General features: G+C 40.4%; 1 protein-coding gene across 11 annotated transcripts in view; it reads right to left on the minus strand.

Annotated features, from left to right (window-relative positions):
- FOXP1 (forkhead box P1) overlaps window positions 1-21,664 on the minus strand; it is a 560,221-nt gene that overhangs the window by 378,537 nt on the left and 160,020 nt on the right. The window contains exon 1 of one of the 11 annotated variants that reach the window (XM_031686309.2): window positions 7,370-7,451. The exons of the other annotated variants lie outside the window; for them this stretch is intronic. The gene's annotated coding sequence lies outside the window, so the exon portion shown is untranslated. Of the gene's footprint in view, window positions 1-7,369; window positions 7,452-21,664 lie in introns of those variants that run through there. 11 annotated transcript variants of the gene reach the window in all.

Genomic DNA, 21,664 nt, shown 5'->3' on the forward strand with positions numbered 1-21,664 from the left:
AAAAGCCTCACAGCAAATATCATTTTGCACTGAGAAGGGATCCAGTAGGACTTAAGAGGTTCCCTCTGCCCTCTGACAGAAACACTTCCAAGATGCGCTGAGCGTGAGAGACTTCCTGCATCTGAGAGTAAGTTTCACATTATCATTGACACACACTTCACACTCTTCAGTGTTTGATACACACAGTGTTTATTCTTTAACAATGAAGTTTCCTCAACAGCTTGGTTGTACTCTTTTTAGAAATCTCTTTTTGTGAAACAATCTTACACTACTGCGTTTGCCTCTCATTTCTCTTACTGAATATGCGTCTCTTCTGTGGCCTTTCAACTAAACATTCTTCCCCTCAAGACATATACATTTTTTGGTGGTTCCACCAACAATAATTTCTGTCGTTGAGTCACAGACACTCTATCGCAGCAGTGTTATAATTCATCATCTTTTTCTTTCCATATGATTAATGTTTTTAAAACTTGCTAGTAAAACGTAAAAATTACCCTGTCTGAAAAAAAAAAGGCACTTGAAATGCTGAATTCTGAATTTTGGAAAGAGGACTAGTACAACTAAAGGTCATTTTTTCCGTATCTGCACAGTATTTCAACTGGTCATCACTTCCTCAGTAGATTACAATTCGTTCTATCTGCTACTGACTAAGAAGGCTAAGACAAGAGGTCCCCAATTTCTTTCTGAATCACAATGAACTGCTTTTATTAAGTTCCAAGCACTCCCACCTACACACACACTAAATTTCAAAAGATTTTATCAACTAATACTTATTGGTTAAGTAGTAATTAATTCATAGACAATATCTACCAAATTGCCAATCAGAGCTCACAGATTGAAATATTTATGGCCAAAAGCCAAGGAACTTGACTGGTTAACCTCTCAAGTGTTATCTCATGCAAATTACTGAATTAACCTTAGGCCTTTTGAAACATTAAAAAACAGCTCAAAGAAGTATACATTTGAAGCTGTGTCCCCGGCATCCTTTCCACCAAACCCCTCTTAGACAGGACAAGTGACACTTGAGGATCCATGTGGTTTTGGCGATGCTGACTCCATCCTAGCTCCAGTGGTGTAAAAATATGACCTAGGATACGCCAATTAATACAAACCATCCCCCCTGGCCATCAGAGGACGGAAAGTGCTAGAAATTCATCCAATTAGAGTATCAAGAATCTTTCTGAAAATCTTTAGATTCCCTTTTCTTCTCTCCTGCTTGGCACATGCGAGGAAATCTATAGCTCAGTAGTCGCCAGGAATCATCTACCACTACCCACAAGGTCAGTCTAAAGATAAGCCAGCTCTACTGCAGAAAACAGAGCAGACACAAGAGCTTGTTCTCTTCAGTTCACTTACAAAGAACTTGCCAGTGACACTGTGCAATAAGCTCCCCAAGCTGGACTTTCTGTTGCTTACAACCAAAATTACCCCAGCTTTAATACTGAAAAACTCCATGTTCTGGAAATCTAAGACCCTAGGCATGGAGGACCACTACTCTGGTGATGAACAGATTTAGATGGGGGTATCAGAATGTGTAAAATAATCAGTAAGTGTGCATTTTGATGGTGGTGAACATTTTTTCCAGAGTTTTTGTAACCTCCAGTCAGGGGCATCACTGTGAAAACTTGGAAGACAAAAACATCAGAAAATCACCTGATGTTCCTCATTTAATTATAAGATGGCCATGCTGGCAGACACTGTTAGGGCCACGTGATATGAGGAGAAGAGCCGGATCCAGGTGGCTCACTAACCGCAAATATTTTCAGCCAGCACTGCAACAAAAGGCGCCCCTTAACCATTTCATTAACACCCTTCATTTCCAGGAGGAAAAGAGAGAATGCATTATCATAGAAGACTTGCCTTAAAAATGGCATATGTGTGGTAAACTACAAGGAAGATGAAATGAGCAAAGAAACAAATCAAATTCTATTAAATATTCCTATGAACTAGATGTTTGGAAGTCTGAAATTCTGCGGGCTTTTTGTGTTTGTTTTGTTTTGTTGGCCTCAGGATTTAGAGACAAGACTGCCGGCCTAGTATAAGGAAAAAGGCATCAATGAGAAAACGCAGGTATTTAGGGGCTGCACTTTAAAGGCCTCTATGCAACTCAAGACATAACCTATTTAGTTGGCTGATTAAAGGGGAGCAGTTGAAAAGAATGGAACTGGAATGGGTTAGGTCCAAAATGAGAATAAAACCCTAGTATGTCTCTCATATGCAGAGTCGTCTTAGTTTTGGCTACATGTGGAAAAGAGAGAGTGGGGAGAGGAGGAGGTGGGGTCTACGCACGTGCAGAGGTGAAAAGACGATCTTTTTACCAGGCAGTAGTCTTCCTTGCCATGCTGTGGGAGATGTGCAAAACACAGTCCCCAGTAACCCAGTCTGGAAGGAGACAGTGAACAGAAAGAGAAAGATAAGTGGCTTTTTTAAAGAAATACAAGCAGGTAACAGAAAGCAGAGAAATGAGAGGCGAGAAGAAAGTTAGGAGAAAGAAAGAAGAAAGGACAAGTTTGGAGGTCATGATCCAAGGACAGACTCAGAGTGGACAAGTATACATTCTAAGAACCAGCCTATTGAACATCTGATTTGAAATGTCTCTGATGCAAAGTTCCTCAGGTTCAAAACCCTGTGTGAGTTGTGCTGGAAGGAAATTATGGAGAGGAGCTAATTCCCAACTCTGAAAGAAGACAAGACACTAGCCATGAGAAGAGACACCATCGAGAGTTCTTTAACCAAAATCAATCATGAAAATGAAGCCTCCAGAAATTCTCAGTGGAATTCCCCCCAGGGAACAAGATAAAGGCTCAAGCCAATTTTATTAGAATCTCAAAAGTCAAGGTGACCTCCATTGATAAATGACTTTCTCAAACCATTATGACAAAGTCCTCAGTGACACGGCCAACTGGAGACTCCCAGGAGAAAGGTGGATGATATTCTAAGTGACGGGTGTGAAGATCAGCACGATGTTTTTAAATCTATTTTCTTGAAATGAGAATGATCACCTGTAAAGGGTTCACATGAATTTCAGTGTGTGGAGCAGGTGGCACAGAAGCTTCCTAAGGTGTTCCCAATCATTCTAACCCTTCAGTAAAGGTCCATGTAAAGAATCAAGAAGTAGATGCTTAAATCTACTAACATGGGAGGGCAATTTTTGTCAGTGCGACATTTTATAGAACCTGGGAAGGGAATCACTTAAGTGGCATCTTGAAAAGAAAAGGGGGCACCACCTCATGATCCAATCAGTACTACAAAACAGACGTTAGCATAACACAGCATTTCGTTGGCTGTTGGGAAAATAAGTAAGTTAGAAAGCAAGTAAAGACCTGGACGTCTTGACTGTTAACCTTATTAGTAACTAAGAAGAGGTCCAAGGCAGGAAAGCCAAAAAATTCTTAACCGCCACTCTGCACTGGCCAGGGCAATGAAAGCCAAGAGCTTCCCATCTGCATTTCAACAGATGAAAGGATTTTCAAAGGAGAAAAACATCACCCCAAATGAAAAGTTAGCACATTTATTGACCACACTCTTAGCCCATATTTCACGACATAATGGTAATCTTGCTGAATTCTGTAAAATCCTATTATAGATCACTTAGCATTTACTATAGCATTTAAAGCAGCCCGGCTTCTGTGTTGGAATGTGTTTGGGGGAGGGGGGGATAAAATTCTGTGTGTCGGTCTGAACCTCACACACTCCAGAAGTAAACTCCGTCTTCCCTCTACCGCTCTCTACTTGCAGCATTGTGGAGCAGACCCTCCTCAGTGGGCGGCCCACGGGAGAGAGTGGTACCTAGCCCACCCTTCTTCCTCTCCCACGTGCTCACTGAGGTGGGAAAGGCTCCCAAGTCTACATATGTGTGCTTAAGGGAACGGCGCATGCTCACGATACATATACAAATACACACACTGATACATATGAATGCATATAGGAGTACGTATATAAATATATACATGAATATGTATACAAATATGAATATGTATAGGTATGTGTCTGAAGCATGGCCTACAAATCTGTCATCTTCAATGTGCAGAAAGATTTTTCTTTATCTCCTAAGGCTGATTTATTTCCTGGTCGCCTTCTCCAGCCACTCTTTCTTCTCCCCGCCTTAATTAAACGTACCAGTCTCCCTCTCTATACTCATGTCCTTGGCTTCAAATCCACATCTCCAGCCCAACTACTGCCTCAGCCTTATGTTCAACATGCATCTCATCATCTTTGAGAAAGATTCCACCTGAGATTGACACTTGCCCCTCAAATGACACCCAAACCTCAGCTCGCCGCCTCCCGGCCTGCCCTCTCTCCTCTTCTGGGAACAAGTGTTGGGAAAACCAGCCTGACTTTCCAAACATCCCTCTCTTTCACATCAAGTCCAGTCGATGTAACTTCAAGGGTGTTGTGATCCCTCTGGCATCTCCTTTCCAATCCCTTCAACTGCCCTACTGACGACTCTGACTGTGGCTCCTCACAATTTCCCCGAATTCGGGCTCTTCACTATATTCTATGCACTGATGACAAATAAACTGTTCTGGAGCCCGGCTCTGACTGAACGACTCCTGTGCTCATGCCCACTGGCTGTGCAGTCAGGAACTTCAAAAGGCTGGTCCCTGAGTCACAGGACCAACTGGAAATCCTGGCTCCATCTCACTACTCTGTGCTGGGGTAAGACGGCTTATCCTTTCCAAGACTCAACTTTCTCATCTGTATGGTAAACTATGGATAATAATAGTACCCCCTTCCTTGGATGCTGACGAGGAGTAAAACGTAATGAACTGTAAACTACTATGCTTAATGCCTTACCCATAACAAATGTTGTCTGCTATCATTGGTATTAACTGATGTTACTGAATAAACTCCTTGCTTCTTAACCTAAATTTGAAGTCCTGCCTGCTCATATGTCAACTTCCTTCCCAACTAATTTTCTCTCTTCTCCTTTAGGAATTCTACATGACAGCCAAAGGGAATTATTTGTTTTTCTCCTTAAGTACCAAGCTTTTTGGTCCCTGTTGCATATTCACTGTTTCCAAGAGCCAGAAAAACATCTCTCTTCCCCTAACTAACCCAAATATCTAAAGTTTATATCTTCAGCAAGCTGTAGCTGAAATTCTCCAGGTGGGGAAAGAAAGATCTCGTTTCTCTTAGCACTAGATTCCTAAGTACGGCATTTGAGTATGAATTTTCTTTTCTCAGAATTGCCTATGGCAATTTTAAACACATATTGAGCTAAACGGTGAATGGGGCAGAGGGGGAAGGCACTGAATGATCGTCTCATGCAGACTGTAGGGCATCGTGCAGCTCCTATAACACTCAAGTCAGAATCTGGCTTAATAACTTGATCCCCTGAACTCCTCTACTACTAGTCAGTAAACAAACAGATTTTTCTTGGTTAACTTGTATAATTGAAACAATTAATGAATTTCTAACTAAAATTTCTAAAATTGTATTGCTTTTTCTCTTTCCATTACAAGGAAAAATTTCAAATGCTTTAAAAAGTCAGCGTAAGTAAAAGCTTTAGCTGTCAGTGGAACCATTTCTGACCTAAAGGACTTAATACTGCCTGTAATCTGTCCCTCTAAATTCATATTGCTTGTTCCACAGAAATGTATACACTTCTTGTAGTGGAGTATGAACCAATGTATACTAACTCTTAAAAGCGGCAGCTGCATTTGTGATGATTACATATTATAAGCTCCATAACCACACCTGTGTCATCCTCAAATGGTATTTATTAAGGCCCATATGCTCATGACGCATGACAAAAACAAAGCTGCTGTTCAGTCCAGCTTCTATTTATTCCAACGTCTAATGCTCTTAAGAGAATGGGTGGTTCTCTGTTTTGCAAAACTTTTTAACTGTCAAAACAAGAAACTGACTTAGTTATAGTCAGAGACTCAGAATGCCAATACCAAACCAATGCCAGAAAATACAGTAAAAAGAAAAACGCTGTCAATTTTTCCGCCTGAAAGTCTGTTTCTGTGCATTGCCTATATATCCAGCCAATTCAAAAGGGAGGAAAAGTAAAAATCCTCTGCTGTGATGTAGCCAACGCAGCCAGTGGATTTCCTTTTCTAACTTTATTTTTTGAATGTCCTGTAGACTCATCGTAAATCATTTCCAATCTAATTCTCCTGCTTCCCAATTTTAACTGTCGGCCTTATTTAAAGAATTGTCTCTATATTTAACAGATTCCATATCCATTCTGAGAGCTAGTAAGCTAAAAAAGAGTGTGTTGTTCTAAAATGCATCATTCGACTGCCTAACTTTTTAAGCAGCTGAAATGTTTTGCTGCTGATGAAGTGATGCACGTCTCAACTGGCTTACCTAGCAGTGATTTGCAAACTACGTATATGACTTTCCAGTAATAAAGAAAATCGCAGTTGAGTGCATGTTCAACAGCTCTCCCTTCTGGGTTTCAGATGAAGTGTTTTGAAAAATGTGTGTTCCTTAAATCCATCCCAAATAATGTAGCACAACAACAAAAAACATAAGTGTTTAATGGAATACAACGGCAAATTTTCCTTTTATGTGGAGACGTACTGTAACACTGGTAATTTTTTAACCGGTAGACTGTTACACCTTTTTTAATGCTAAAAATTAAAGTTTCCCAAAGCACAAAGTAAGAGTTGACACTTAGATGCTTTCAAGGGTCCTCCAGGGAGAAAAGGGAAGAAGCAAAAAAAAAAAAAAAGTGGTGGCAGTTACAACAAATTAACAACATATAATAAAAATGCCATAAACATGTGGCATACATAATAAATCTAATCAAGTCTACAAAGCGGGCAGATAAAAATGATTAACTGCCACTATCCTTGAAAAGAAAAGAAAAATTTTGTCCCCTGTTATTCATCACAGCTAATGTTCTGACCCTAAATCTAATGTGCAGATCGAATGATCTTTACAGTAACACACGGTACCAAGGAGGACGGCCTTTTCACTTCCTATTTTATTTTCTGAGAAATCAGGAAAACAAATACGTTAGAGCTACTTTTTAATTAAAGGTGTGGCTTTTGGGGATGTGAAGAAAGGTTCTCAGAACCTTCACCTCTATAAACAGAAAAAGAAATAACAACAAAACCCCCAGTCTCTGTGTATTGACAGCGCAAACATACTACCTATCTGGAGGCAACGTTCCGACACTTTTTCTTTTATTGGTTGACTTCATTTGTTTCCTGATTCTGATATGTTACCAATTTAGCAAGGCTTCCAGCCAATAAGGAATTTACAGGCTATATCTGTAAGGTGTGGATATAAATTTCTCCTAAAGGGAATATACAAAAACTGAAGCTCGCCTTAAAAGGAGATGCTGTGGCGTTAACAAAGGCCAGGCTAACTCCCACGAGAGGCACACGAGTCCTCGTTGGCAAAGACTCACCTTGACAGGTAGCAGGTCTACGTCTGATTTTTTTCTCCAGTTAAGACTCTCCAGACAAAACCACTGGGACAAGAAGGGTTACCTAAAAAGTGAGGATTAATGGGCTGACATGTAAAAAGATTAAAAAATAAAATTTGGGGGAAAAAAAAAGCTGAAGAGGTTCAACTGAACAAATTCCTACCTGTTTCTCAAAGGAAAAACAAAGAGCTTTCAGAAACATCTCCTCTGAGAGATGTAATAGAATATGAGTAAATTATAACAATTAAAAACCATTAAAGATAGAATAATTGAGAATACCTGTTTGGGTAACAATGACTTTCTTGAATTTCTCATAACAGAGGGTCTATTTTTAATCATGCTTTTTGCAAAAACTTGCATAACTTAACAATACTTGTGGATTTTTCATTTTTATACATCCACAAGAACATAAAGTGAAAACCATAAATTATATACTAACTCCAGCTGTTAAATGTTGGCATTTTGTCTTTAAAAAAAAAAAAGTTCAAAAATCTGTTTCCTTAAACCAAGGAAATGTGGGAAAAGGCCATCCTGCCAGTGGAAACCTTCAGCAGCAGAAAGCTCACGCTGCGGTTTCTTGCCGAGGCAGCAAACTCCACTGAAAGAGAAGTTGCTGCCAACTCAAATACTGTTTGCTTTCACACCCAAGAACAAACTGTGTGCACGGCGAAGGCATCCGAAGGGCTGGGAGCAGCTGGAGAGGACTGAAGAAAGGTAACAGTGGTGTCAGAGCTACTGTAAACTGGTTCTCGCTTTTCTATCAGCAAGTTAGCATCCCAGAAAACAGCGTGTCCCTGCAGCCCGATGTTAGTACCTGCTGTAATGCAAAACCTGCTTTTTCCAAGTCAACAAGCCAAGGGACTTTTCAGAAAGAAAAGGGCGGGGTAGGGGGGGAACCACCCAGACAAATGAAACACAGATTCCTTTGGTGTGATTCAAAGGGCCAGGGGAGAGGCAGGTTTCCCCAGAGTCCTGAGAAATTTCCATATCTCACTGCAACATGTAACCCACTTTCTCTGTAAGCAGGAAATGCAAAGGAAGTGTTTACTGCAACCTTGTAAACCAAAGGCAGAAAGTGCTGCCAAAACAAATATCATTATTGCAAGGGTTCTGCTGCTCCAAAGACCCTTCAAGTTCCCTTTTGTGCCCCCACGGACGGGTGTCACTAAGGATGTGGCAGGGGCAGTCAGGAAATCTATAGGAAGAGAAAACAGCCCCTGTCTCCAAAAAGCAAAACGTTTATTCCATGATGACTTTCTGTTCTCATTTCAAGTAAATGAAGGCCCATTTCTTATTGGGATGGCACTGTTTAAGCCCCAAATTAAAAATGGTCAAATCAGAAGATTTGTTTCTTTCCTTTGCCCATACTGCTCTGAAATAATACTTAAAATTATTCTGCAGTTTGTTAAAACGGTCAATTGCATGTGATGCACATTTTACTACAATAAAAAAAAAATTACCATGCAGCGCCATGGAGGTAGGAAGAAAAGTCCTCCATCCTAGACAAACTAGATGTTATGAAATTCTGCCTCTCAGTGCCTGGCACACTCACTTCCAGAATCAAACACAGTTCATCACTTTGAGGAAGATTCCTTTTCAGGGTGGAAAATTCTATTGTTTCTTCAAAAACCCCTTCTCTATTAAAGTCCCCCCTTTCCCCAAGACTAAGACTTAAAACAGCTCACAGAAATGTCAGGGGCTGAAGACACGTCTATGAAGGAAATGGTGAATCTATATGAATGGAAGATCTCAATATTTCCCACCTATAAAAATAAAGTTTACCCAGGGCAAAAATATCACATATTTCCAATTCCAGATTGGACCTAGTAAGGTTTCAATATTAAGAGTCAACTTTATTGACTTCCTCCAGTTTAAAATTAGAAACCTTTTTCTTACTGTCTTAACCACCCACGCTTAATGCCCCACCACAAAAAGTTTGATGGTTCAGACACAGGTTGAAAAAAAAAAAAAATCTATCCAACAAAGACTGCCTTTCTTCCCAAATAAAAAGGAGTGTAAGAATTTGCCAACTGTTCCCCCAAGACACAATCCTACGGCAAATTCTCTGTGCCTCCGGGATGATGGATGTGACGGCGTTCCCTTCTTTCATCACTCCCTACCTTGTCTGGTTGCTGGTGAAAACCAGGAAGCCACAGACACACACTCCGGTCTTTTGCTCGTTCAGGCCTCAATTCTCCAATGCCAGCTTGCTGCCAATGTCCTTGTAGCCAATGGTAAACAGGCCACAGGGTTCAAGTTAACTGCAGAGTGTTACCACACTGAACATCTGGTCATGAATGAACGGATTGCCCACTAACTCTCAGCATTGGGCAGCTGATGAAAAATTCAACATTTTCCTTGTTGGCACAGTTGTTTTGGAGAATTCTCTAGAGCTTTCTGAATTATATTAAGAAAATTTCACTGCAGCAATCTATATCTGTGCGAACAGCTGGTGTTGAAAGGGATCTGCTGCTCTCTCTCCGTGCTGGGGGACCTCGTGTTGGATGAGGACACTTTTACTACATTTGTCCTTGAAAACTTAGCCTTCGCTCTGAGGTACTGGGTAGAGCAAATGGCAGGAAAGGCAGCTCCCAGCGGCTGGATTCCACACAGACGAAATCTCTTAATTCAGGCTGAAAAATCTATTATCCAGCTAAGAGGCCATTAATGTTGAAACAGTACATTATGAAGGCCTGTCTCGGAAAATCCAGCCAAATGGTCATCCAAACTATTGTTGGGCTCTGAAACCAGGTCGGTCTCATCACCCACCACTGTACATTTTCTGAAGATTTTCAGTATAAAATAACAGTCCTTGGCAAAACCCAAAAAGACGAGACTATGTGTCCAAACATTAGTTTTTCATCACATGACTGATCTTAAACTTAGCAAAGCCTTTTATTAAACCTAAGAGTGACACAATTAGAGCAAATCAAATGTAATGTGCTATATTCTGCTCACACGGGAAGAAGTCACGTTGACAGAAGTGTCCAGTGATGCTTAAGAAAAGAAATTCTCTAAAAATATGACAGTAGTGTTTAAAGAAATTAACTTGTTAATGGATATATGTGATATATTATTATTCTTTTTGGTTGAAAAAAAAAGGAAGTGGTAAACTTAAGTCAAGCTAAATTTAGGCTATTATCTATGCAGCATAAATTTCACTTCTGTGTATAAATGCTAACTTGCATATTTCTCCATGGTAACTAAACTATGATTAAAACAACAGTGAAACCAGCCTTTAAAGCCACCTGTTTAACTAGGAACAACCTAATTTACAAAAATACTTAAACTTTGGAAATTTCATGGGCATCTACATCACGCGTTTCCCAGTAGAAAGCTCACTTTTCCACGAACATATAATTGAAATGTACTTGCCCTAGGTCGTAATCATTCTTTTTTTAACTAGTATAATTTTTTCATGTATTGTTCACTCTAACACAAGTGGTATTTAGGATTATAAAGAATAAGACTCTAATAACTCTTTCCAAAAAGGAAGTTCTTTTACCGCTTAGAAGGGATTAATTTACCTAGAAAGTATCTTCACATTTTACAAAAAGGACTAATGAAAGAAGTGAGAAAATTCCAAACTGAAATGACTATTTGAGATGGCAAGCCACATTCAAACTAATTTTTTTTTTATTAAGATAGCCTTGTAATTTACTAATGAAGAAACGGGCTATTTTATTGGTGAAATTAAAGAAATAATTATAATATGTCCAAGAATAGTAAAAATGTAGGTATAAGCAATATTTTCTTATTTAATTATGAAACATAAAAGTAGATTTGAATGTGAATCATTCTGAAACCTTAGAATTAGGTTCAGAATTTAAATACTGAAAACCCCTTGAAGTAGAAACATAATCATAATAGGTCAGGTTTGGTGTGAAATTCATGACTCATAATCGTGACACATATTCAGAAATGCCTCATACTAAAACTTTATTATAATCAAAAATTGATCCCCAGTTTTTTTTGTCTCCTGATCTTTACATGATGTAATGTCTAAGGCCACATTTCACACTGTTAAGTAATGATGACTGTATAAGACTCATGATAAAAAAAAAACTCATAAAATGTCACAATTTATAATTTTATGTATACTTGCCTCTCTAATACCATGTACATTTGCACAGTGGATGCTAATTAGGTAACAATGGTATTACTATAATGTCTATAAAACCTGCCTCTAAAACCAAATTCTGTTAAAAATAGTCTTTTCAAGCTGACATAGCCCATTTCCAGGGTCATATTTAAAATAATTAGCGCCAGTGCTAGTAAATGTTCTAATAAAACTTAAAAATGATTTCTAAGCAGAATGCAAAATTCTCTAAAACTTAACAATAAAGTCTTCCAGTAATCTGAGATTATCTTCCCAAGGAGTGTCTATGAAATCAAAGAAGTGTAAGATTTTAAAACTGAAATACCCTGGGGCCATTTACATGGCTCCTGAAAACTAACTGTGGAGAATTGGACCCACGGAATCTGTTATCCCATCCGACTCTTTGACAAATACAAATGTCCTACTGGGCAGATTGAGAGATTCTTAGAAGCTGACAGAGACAAAAGTCAACCCCTGTATCAAAAATGCCAACTACAGGGACCAAATTTCCACACGAACTACCAGCTCCCAAAGAACAGTTCGTAAACTGCTCCTCTCCACAAGCCCAAATCCAAGGTGATCAGCAGTGATTTTTGGAGGTATAGGAGTTCTGTCTTCTAAGAACTCTGGTGAATCCTCTTTAAAGGCAAGTTATTTAAAACCAATGGCTAACCCGTATTTTAAGTTTTCCCATTTTTCACAGTCAGTCCAGTTAAGAGACAAGAAATCTAGGAGACAGAATTCCATAGGTGGTTGGTCTTTTGTTCTAACATCCCAGGCTGGAACAGAGATGGTCAAACGGTTACCTAAGAGGGTGAACCAGTACCTGGGAACCATTTAACGAATAAGGTAACTGTTTCCATCACGAACTTATCTGCTAGGTTCCTCCATAAGTAATGTAAAAACTCTTTAATGGATAGAAAAATGCACTTTTTATAACTAAGAAAATTTGGTGTTTTCAGTAGGTAAGGTGATCAAATGAAGGATTATTAATAATAATACTGAATATTCGTCTGTGATTTTGCATTTGTCAAGTAGTTGCCACAAGCCCTAAGTCATTAATTCATTATTCCAAGGTGGTGTCAAAGGCATTATCTGTCTTATGCATGAAAAGACTTAGCAGGGAAATGAAACATCTTGTCCCAGTAGAGTTAAGGCTTGTCTTGGGACTCTAATTCCAGTGCTCCTTTTGAGAGTGTTATGCCTCTTAATTAGAGAATAAAGTAGATAAATCCAGGTAAAATCATCCATTCTCCCCCAGGAAACACCTGGAGAATGCTTCACTGATTGAATTATTCAGCTTATGACTGAAGAGATTCCTCGTTCCCTTTCAGCTTGAAAATAACAGTCAGAGCAATAAAGCTCAGGGACCACATGACTCTGCCTTACAGAGTCCAAGATTAGGCCCCAGACAGTTCTCATGCTCAACAGACTTCTCCTCTCCACCTTCATACCTCCCTCCAGCCACACTGGTCTTCTTCCTCAAACCCACCAAGTCATGGCAAGTCATTGTTGTTCCTAAGTCTAGAATGCCTACCTTCCAACTTTCTCCTGGCTGCCTCCCTCGTGCCATTCAGACCTCAGTTCAAATGTCACCTCCTCTGAGAAGCTCTCCCTGGCTAACTTCTCTAAAATGGCCCAGAGGCACTCTTATTCCATCATCTCATTTTATTTCTCCGCACAGCACTTTTCTCTGATACCATTCTTCACTGTGTCCGGTATCCAACCTGACTAGAACATCAGCCTCACAAAAGCAACGTTCTTTGTGGTGGTGCAAACAGTTACACTCCCAGTAATTACCACATCGTCTGGCACAATGACAGTCTTTAAGAGATATGTGTTAGATAAATGGATGGATCACATCGTATCAGTCTCCAATAACATAGTCCCTCTCCCTAAGAACACAAGTTCCTTTGATATGGCCAATGTTTTACAAATTTCCTGAATGAGTGGAGGAGGGAGAGGGAGAGGGAGAGGTTATTTGTAAATTACTTAGTTGTTTCCAAATGTGTTCTAAATGCTCTGTAGAAAAGAGGTTGGTGCCTTTAATGATGTACTGAGTAAGAGACATCTTTGAACCAGTGGGAAACAGAAATGGGTTACAAAATGCCGAATTTAGTTACACAAATCCTTTTCGTGTTAATCATTTGACATAAAGGAGGAAGCAGAGAGGAGAGGGAGCAGCATGGGCTTCAGTTAGGAAAAGGGAGTGAGCAGAGCTGAGTCAAGTCTTCCCTTGAACTTCGGTACCAGGCGACAGGGAACCTTGAGCGCTGGCACGTCACAGCATCAAAGCACGGTGAGACTCCTGCAACTTCAGTGGAGCAACAACCACAAAGGGCAGGAAGCTCACTGCGTGTCAGGTGCAGCCAGAAATGTGGTGCTTCCAGATCGCACCAGTGCCTGGCAGTGATGGAATGCTCCCTGCTGAGCCAGGCATCTGGGAAGCTTGTTCTACACACTATCTCAATTAATCCTCACTTCCAGCCTACAAGGCAGGCAGGCACACTACCATCATCTCCTTTTCTGTAAATGAGGAAGTTGGGTTTGGAAAGTTTAAGTAACCAGCCCCTGGTAGAGCCAGGATTTGAAGCCACAAGCCTGACTCCAAGCCAAAGCTCTTATCCCGTTTGCTCATGTCCAGTGAGGACAGGCTTCCTACCAAGCACTCAGTAAACCCTTTAGGAGCCATATGGTCAGGGAAGATCAGGCCTGAGGCAAGGTGGCTTCAAGTAACAAATTCTGGGCAGTTAAGGAAAGTCAGCAACTGAAAAGTCACACAGGACTACGATGCGAGAGAGAAAAATACCCACAGGCAGGACCAGCTATGTAATTTGAGGGCCCAGTGCACCATGAAAATGAGAGACTCCTTGTCCCAAACCGTAAACAATTTCAAGATGGCAGCAGCAGAGCATCTGAGTGCAAGCAGGGCCCTTCTGAGCACCAGTGCTGCTGCTGTGCAGGGATCCCCCTTGACTGCCCATCAAGACAGCTCTTCATCTCTTTGAACTGTTACTCCCTGCATTTCAATTTTTACTTACCTTTTTATAAAATCTAATATATGAGTCATGAAGGACATGTATTTTAAATGGAAGAGAGAGAGTCAAGGGTTGGAGAAAACTTGTGTATTTTTTCTGACTTTATTCTTTAAATTGTCCAAGGGTCGGGTATGAGCCATCAAGTGGCAGTCCCTGGAACTGCATGATGAGTGCCTGGGAGGCAAAAATCAACTTGGAAGGGATTTGATCTAACCTGGGTTCTAAGGCTTCAAACTTTAAGGAGATGGCAAGGGGGCCATCTAAACTGCTGCATGAATTGTGTGAATGAGTACTGATGGTTTGGGAAAGTTTCATCTGCCTGGATTTGCTAGCGTTCTCCAAGCAATATCCTGAATTGTAGGCGATTATGCATGTAGTCCTTTTGATTCATTCTACAAATACTGCTCCAATGTATATTCTGTGCCAGGTAATGGACAGGCTCAGTGATGCAGCTTCTGCCTCTAGACACGGGCAAATAAATGTTAAGTAGGTAATACTACAAATACACATGGAATCACCAACTACAGAAAATTTACAACAGCATCAAGTCTGTGAAATTGGGAGAGAAAACCAGAAGAGGACCTTGGAGTTTCCACTGACAGAACAGGGCAGGTCACAGTATTATGAACACCCCTCCAAAGTTCTTCCTGGCTTAATGGAGTTAATCTAAAAAACTCTAAGTCTTTCATTTAAACCATTTAACGTAATTTTGTTATCTACCCTGGAAGAGACAGGAGAGCTCGAAGGAGGTAGAGAGAGGGAGAAAGAAAGAGAAGGAAGGAAGGAGGAAAAAAAGAAACAGATTGGCACTTTGAGACCACAGAATGGCTTTAAAACATAGTAAGTGTATGTATACGTATGTGTATGCATAACTGGATCACTTTGCTGTACACATGAAACATTGTAAATTAACTACACTTCAATAAAAATAAAATTTAAAATATATATACATAACCATTTTCTTCTTCTTTTCCCTCTTTCCTCCTCCAAAAGCTCAAAAACACTCTTTGAACCACTCATTGGTTCCATCACTCCAGAGTCTTAACATTATTTTAGCAGAGCTTTATGTGTGCAAATACTACGAAAACCAGAAATTGTTCCTCTTCCTTAGAAGCATCTATCTAATCTGATTGTATATATGTCAAGTCGATGTGTACAATATGTATGTCAACAGTGCTTAAGTAATATCTTGTCTCCACTTGCTTCTGATTTCTCTGAATTCTCATATTAACCTCTCTCTCTCTCTCTGGGTCTCTTTTGACAGTGTTGGGATTTTCCCTCTTTGAAACTTGACAGAAATATACGCTATTTCAGTTCTTGATATGAGGCACTAAGCAAACTGAAAATATCGCCAGCCCTTTAAGTCTCATTAGTTTCCTTTAAACACCTACTTGGCCGGTGTAAGCTAATGTGAACCTTTCTCACCCTGTTTAAATTCCAACATAAAACTAGTACACAACAATAAAACATGGGGCTCATTTGTCATGCTTCCATGAGCAACTGTGTCACCCACACCAAGAACCACGGGCTGGCTGTGCGTAACGATTTCATTCCTATTTCCCATCACTCAATTGCGTCTTGTGTAGAAAAGCTTTTAACAACCACATCTGGCCTTTAATAAATCACTGCACTTTGTCTTCCTGCCAAAACTCCTCCTTTATCTAACTTACATCTTCATGATGAGATCGGAAATCACGCATTATGCTGGTGACAAACAATTGTAATTATGTCATTAGTAGCCATTTAGTCTACAAAGGTGCTCAAGAAGGAGAGAGAAAGCACAATAAGAAATATAGGATAATACATTGATCACAGTTCTAATCCGCTTTTACTTCATGAGTGTGAAAGGCTGGTGTAATTCTTGGGCACAGCATGCAGTAATGGCATACCACTTTATGAACTACGCAGCTATTTTATTCCCCTATCTACTTAAAAATAAAAAAGCATTTTATAGCTTGATTGAGATATAAAAGTTATTTGTGATGCCTCGCTGATTATAATATTTATTTTTCAACTTTTTGTAGAAGGGACTTTACGTGTTAGGAAAGAAACCTGAGTTATTTGAGGTTTAGGAAAGGGAACCACCTTAGATGTGCTCTGCGTGCATGTGTGCACCTACACACAAGTACACCTTGGTATGCACATGTGGCTATCATGTACTGTGCATGTGTGTGCATTCTATCCATGTATGCAATGTGCATACACTATGTAGACATATGTGGTGTGCATGTTTACACATACACACATTCGTATAGGACTCATACAACTTCACAATGGGATGCATTCTCTAAGGACCCCAAATAGTGAAGGAAAAAACTAACAGAGAATTAATTAAGAAAATGTGTCACTTACTGTGATTCCTACCACCTCCCTCACTGTGCAGTTTAGGAATAAGAAATTCCAGCAGGTTTCAAAGAGAAAAACTATTTGGATGTTCCTGAAGTTCTAAACCCCACACATTTCTCCAACATCAAGAAAAATCAGATGCCTGATTCTGCACAGACCAGAGCTCTAACATCCACCCAGGGTGAGGCACTAGTGACAACGGGGTCGGGGGTGTGAAATCTTCAATAATCTGCCGCCTACCAAGATGGAACGTGATGGAATATCCTCTCTGACCAAGTTTCCAACAAGTCTCCTTGCTTGAAATGCAGCCACCTAAGACATGTGAGTAAAATGAATCAGAAGGTAGCAGGGTCAAATTTTAGAAAGAGCAAAATCATTTCTCGTACAAAACTTCAGTCAGCCACTTCAACCTCCCCGCTTCTGACAAACTTTCATTTCACCGTCCAATCTCTACAGGAGCTAAGCTTTGAATCAAGTCATTTAGAAATCTCCCTGTTTGTTAATTCAACAAACTAATAAAATGCCTACTGTGTTCCATGTTGATCTGTGAATCCAAACATTATTAAGATGGAGACACAGTGGCAAAACGTTGAAATTGGAAATACTGATGGCAAATCTACTTAATCTAATTTTAACAATTATGACTATGATTTACTAAGATGGAACATTTTTTTATATGATGAACTCTCAGTTTTCACCTTGCACTTGGCAGTGTATGTTTTCCTGCAAGGGTCAGAGGCTGAATTTGTTATTTAAAAACACTTTTTGGCAAGCAAGTGAAATATTATGATTATGTCTGTAATACTGGGGTAAATCTTGTCAATATCATCACCTAGCTGATGCAACCCAGGATTGGTACAAATGCAATAAAACCATTTATTTCAAAATTGCAAAAAAAAAAAATCTAAAAATCAGGTACTTATCTAGGGTGGGTGTTTATAAAGTCTTTCCTGTTTTATTAATTTACATATAATTATTGTTTCATGTTTACTTCTACCTGAATACAAAACCTCTGATTTTTCAAAAGATGCTTGGGAAGGAACGAAGGCTCAATTTTTTTCCCTAGAAGTTTTGTTAAGCAAAGAATAAACTCCCATCTCCATGGTACACATTGTATAAGATGTAGACACCCCCATTTTTCAATCTATTGGAGGAGGAATTAGAAAGTGACCATTAGAGACAAAAAGAGAAGGTAAAGTTACAGTATTAAACAGAGGCTTTAAGAGAACATGTAATAGGGAGGGAAGTCAAAAGTCAATGAAAACAGAAGGGCTTTTGGCCCAATTTACCTACATGCTATCAGCTTGATTTTCTCTTAATCGGCCTAAGGTCTAAGGATGTCTTTGGGTGCTGGAGTCCTCCCTACCGCCACTCAAAAAACTTTGACATTTAGAATTTAATGTTTTCTAAGAAAAGCTTATCTGGAACTCACATGCTTCTCCAGTTACATATGAAAGAAACTGTACTCACATCAATATTATCTTTATTTATCAACTCCCCTGCACACTGCCCCGTGGGGACCAGCAGTTCAAAAGTTCAAAAAGGTTTTTGAAAATAAACCAAGATAGAAAACAGGCACCAATTCCTATTTGGAACTTACATTCTCCTCCTGTCTCCTAGCATTCTCGAGATGATGGATCAAGAAGAATGATAAAAGAGAGAGAGCGAGGCGGCTGCCAGGGGAGGGTATCAGTTGGTGAGGATGGCATTTCTCATACTGACTGAAAAATTCATCTTGTCCCCACAAGCTGTCAGGCCTCAGCACGGGAAAGATCTACATATCACACCTCAGGACGAGAAGCAGCCGCAGAAAGCCTCGCTCACTCAGAAATTCTTCCTCCCTTTTATTCTTCTGTTTTTCTTTTCTTTTATTCTATTTTTGTGTGCTGTTGCTTCAAACAGTGCTCTCTGGGGTTCTGATAGCCTCTTGAAAGGGATGGCTGAGAAAGCTTAACAAGAGGCCTATGGCAGGACAGCCTTCACCGGCCATCTCTAACCACCTCCACTCTCCTGCTAAATTCACTGGTGGACGCCTTCCGTCTCTAAACCACGTCACTACCTGTGACAGAAGATGAAGCCCTTGCTAGTCAATCAATGTGGTGGGGTATTTCTCTTCAAATGGATGAAGTGAATGGACACAATACAACTTGAATCACCTGTTATAAGATACCAGGGACCTAAGCGGACCATTAGCTCCTCTTGAGGGCATCAGTGCAGTCCAGCTGAAACGGGCAGTTCTTCTGGAGACAGGACTGTCCTCCGCCACCTCCTCACCAGACTGCAGTGTCCTCAAGGAGAGGACTGACACATTAACATCTTCCTCAACTTGGTGTGACAGCGAGTTCTGAACGGGGGAACAGTACACCTTAGTAAGTCTGAGTAATTGTCCCAGTAATTATACTTCTATGCATTTAAAGAAACTCTTGTACAGGCCAAAGATGTTTATGGCAGTAAAAGTGAAATTATAAATGTCCATCAACATTGGAAGGAATAAGCACAATTCATTGTCAAGTGACAGGACACAGTGTGGATTTTTAGCAGCATAAGCTAGATCTATATATATTAACACTATCTTTCCCAAAATCAAGGTTAAGTAAAAAAGCATGGATTCAGATACAATACATTATGATGCTAAACTTACAAAGTAAACACTCTCAAAAAAGGCTAACTGTGTAAGTACATATACAAAAATGGAATGGAATGAGGCACTCCAAACTCCTGAAGGAGTTTACTTCTAAGGAATAAGAGGAATAGAGGGGATCTTGCGATAGCTGAAATGTTTTATTCCTTTTCAATAGATCTACAAGCAAACAGAACAGAAAGTTAACAACTGTCATTCAAGGAGGAGAGAATACAGGTGACTGTTAATCTTTCCTCTAGCTTTCACAGGTCCTGGGCTCTTCCTCCAGATCCCTGTTCATTTAACTCTGAAAATGGTTTGAAAATCATTCAATCAATTAGGTTGTCTTCTTACAAACACTAGGCAGAACCTATTCTTCATTAGACAAGAGATTTTATAAGCAAAGCCAGATTAGTTTCTGGAAAGAGAAAGTCTAGTTTGGGGGATGGGGGAGTTGTCTTGTTTTGGTAGAAACGTCATAATTCAAAGTGTCTCAAAATTAGGAATAAAGAAGTTGGACCTCTTCAAATTCGTAAAAGCCTAGTGTGTTCACACATGGCAGACTATAAGTTGACCTTCTCAGTTCCAGTCAGGGTGAGGAAAGGAGCCCCCGAAAAAACAGAAAGTATGCCTGGACCTCCAAACTGGAGACAGTTTTCCCAAAAGTATGTGGCTTACCACCGAAAGCCTTCAGGTTGATGGATGCTAAATGGTGACGAAACCACACAGGGCCACACAGAAATGAGGGCACCATTTCAAGGTCTGGACTGGGGTTAGAGAAGGATTACTGATGTGATACAAATATGTATGTCCCACCTTTACGAGAAAGACCCAAGGAACGACAGAATTCCAAGGACAACAGAACTCCTCCATCCAAATGGATGCTATGTGAAGAAAAAAGTTTAAGATGATGAAATTCAATTTTATTACTTGTTTTCGATAATCCTGATGCCAATGATGACAAAAGACCTTATATTTTCCAAAACAAATGAGACTTTGGGCAGGGCCCTATAGATAATTAATTAGCATAAAGGAAGGGACAGGTGTGGGGACCCCAACGTGCTGGGAGATTCCTTTTGGAAACAGGACTTGGTTGTTATTCCTGGTATTGTTAACTTGTTTCCCAAGAATCACAAGGTCAAAGCGCAGGTTTTCTTAGTGACACTTGACCAGGTTTCTAAAAATGTTGTACAAAGGCCATTAAGTACAGAAAGGAAACATAATTGTTGACTTTAAATACGCAGGCAAAAGTCACGGTAAATAACAATAATTTGCTTGGAATATTGTTCCATACGGCATTTCACAGAAATCCAGCATACAATTTGCGAGAAAGTGCAGGCAAATTAATTGTATACTTTCACCTTTTCTTCTCAACTCGCATATGAGAAGAATAACATTTTACCCCACGCAGAGACACCCCATATGCCGCGTACGGTTTTGAAAAGAACCTAATCAATAGTATCAACTGAACCCGAGATTAGACTAAACGGCAGACAGAGGCAAGCAGCCTGTAGCTGTGAAGAATCATCATTCCCATGGCTTTCTACCTCCTGTTCCTTGCCGGCAGGCAACAGGGCAGTACGGCTGATCGTGCAGAGACTGAATCCAGCACAAAGTGCCACCCCCAGCCCGAGGGCTCACACCGGTAACGGTCTGTGAAATGCCTCCCAAGGCAAGAGCTGCTAGCTTCCACCTTCCTACGGCTCTGCCCCCCACCAAGCCTTACCCGGAGGTCTCCCCAGGGGCAAGCAGACATAGCCCCTAACTCAGAGTCAGACTCGGGTTTACTAGCTGGGCCGCTATGGAAGAGCTGCTCTACTTTTCTGATCCTTTCAACCCTCCATGGAGTGGGTCTACTAAGGGACGCAACCTGGGAATGCAACTGTGAGCACAAGGCATTTAAGTCAGCCAGGCTCTTTGCCCACTGTGAACTCATCAGGGCTCCAGCTCTGTGCGTCCAAGTCATCCTCGTGCAGTCAAAGCAGCAGCTCCCATCTATCGAGCAATCACTACGTAAGAGGCACGGGTCCCTCAAGCATGTCAGGCTCACACAACCTGAGGCAAACGGTCCCAGCATCCCTACGTCACAGATGGGGAAACTCAAGCCAGGCAAGTCACATGCTCAGACAACCCTCTGCCCCAAGGCAGGTGTTGAACAGGTTTATCTGAGGCCA

The sequence above is a fragment of the Vicugna pacos genome, chromosome 17, assembly GCF_048564905.1.
Source record: "Vicugna pacos chromosome 17, VicPac4, whole genome shotgun sequence".
Taxonomy (NCBI): Eukaryota; Metazoa; Chordata; class Mammalia; order Artiodactyla; family Camelidae; genus Vicugna; species Vicugna pacos.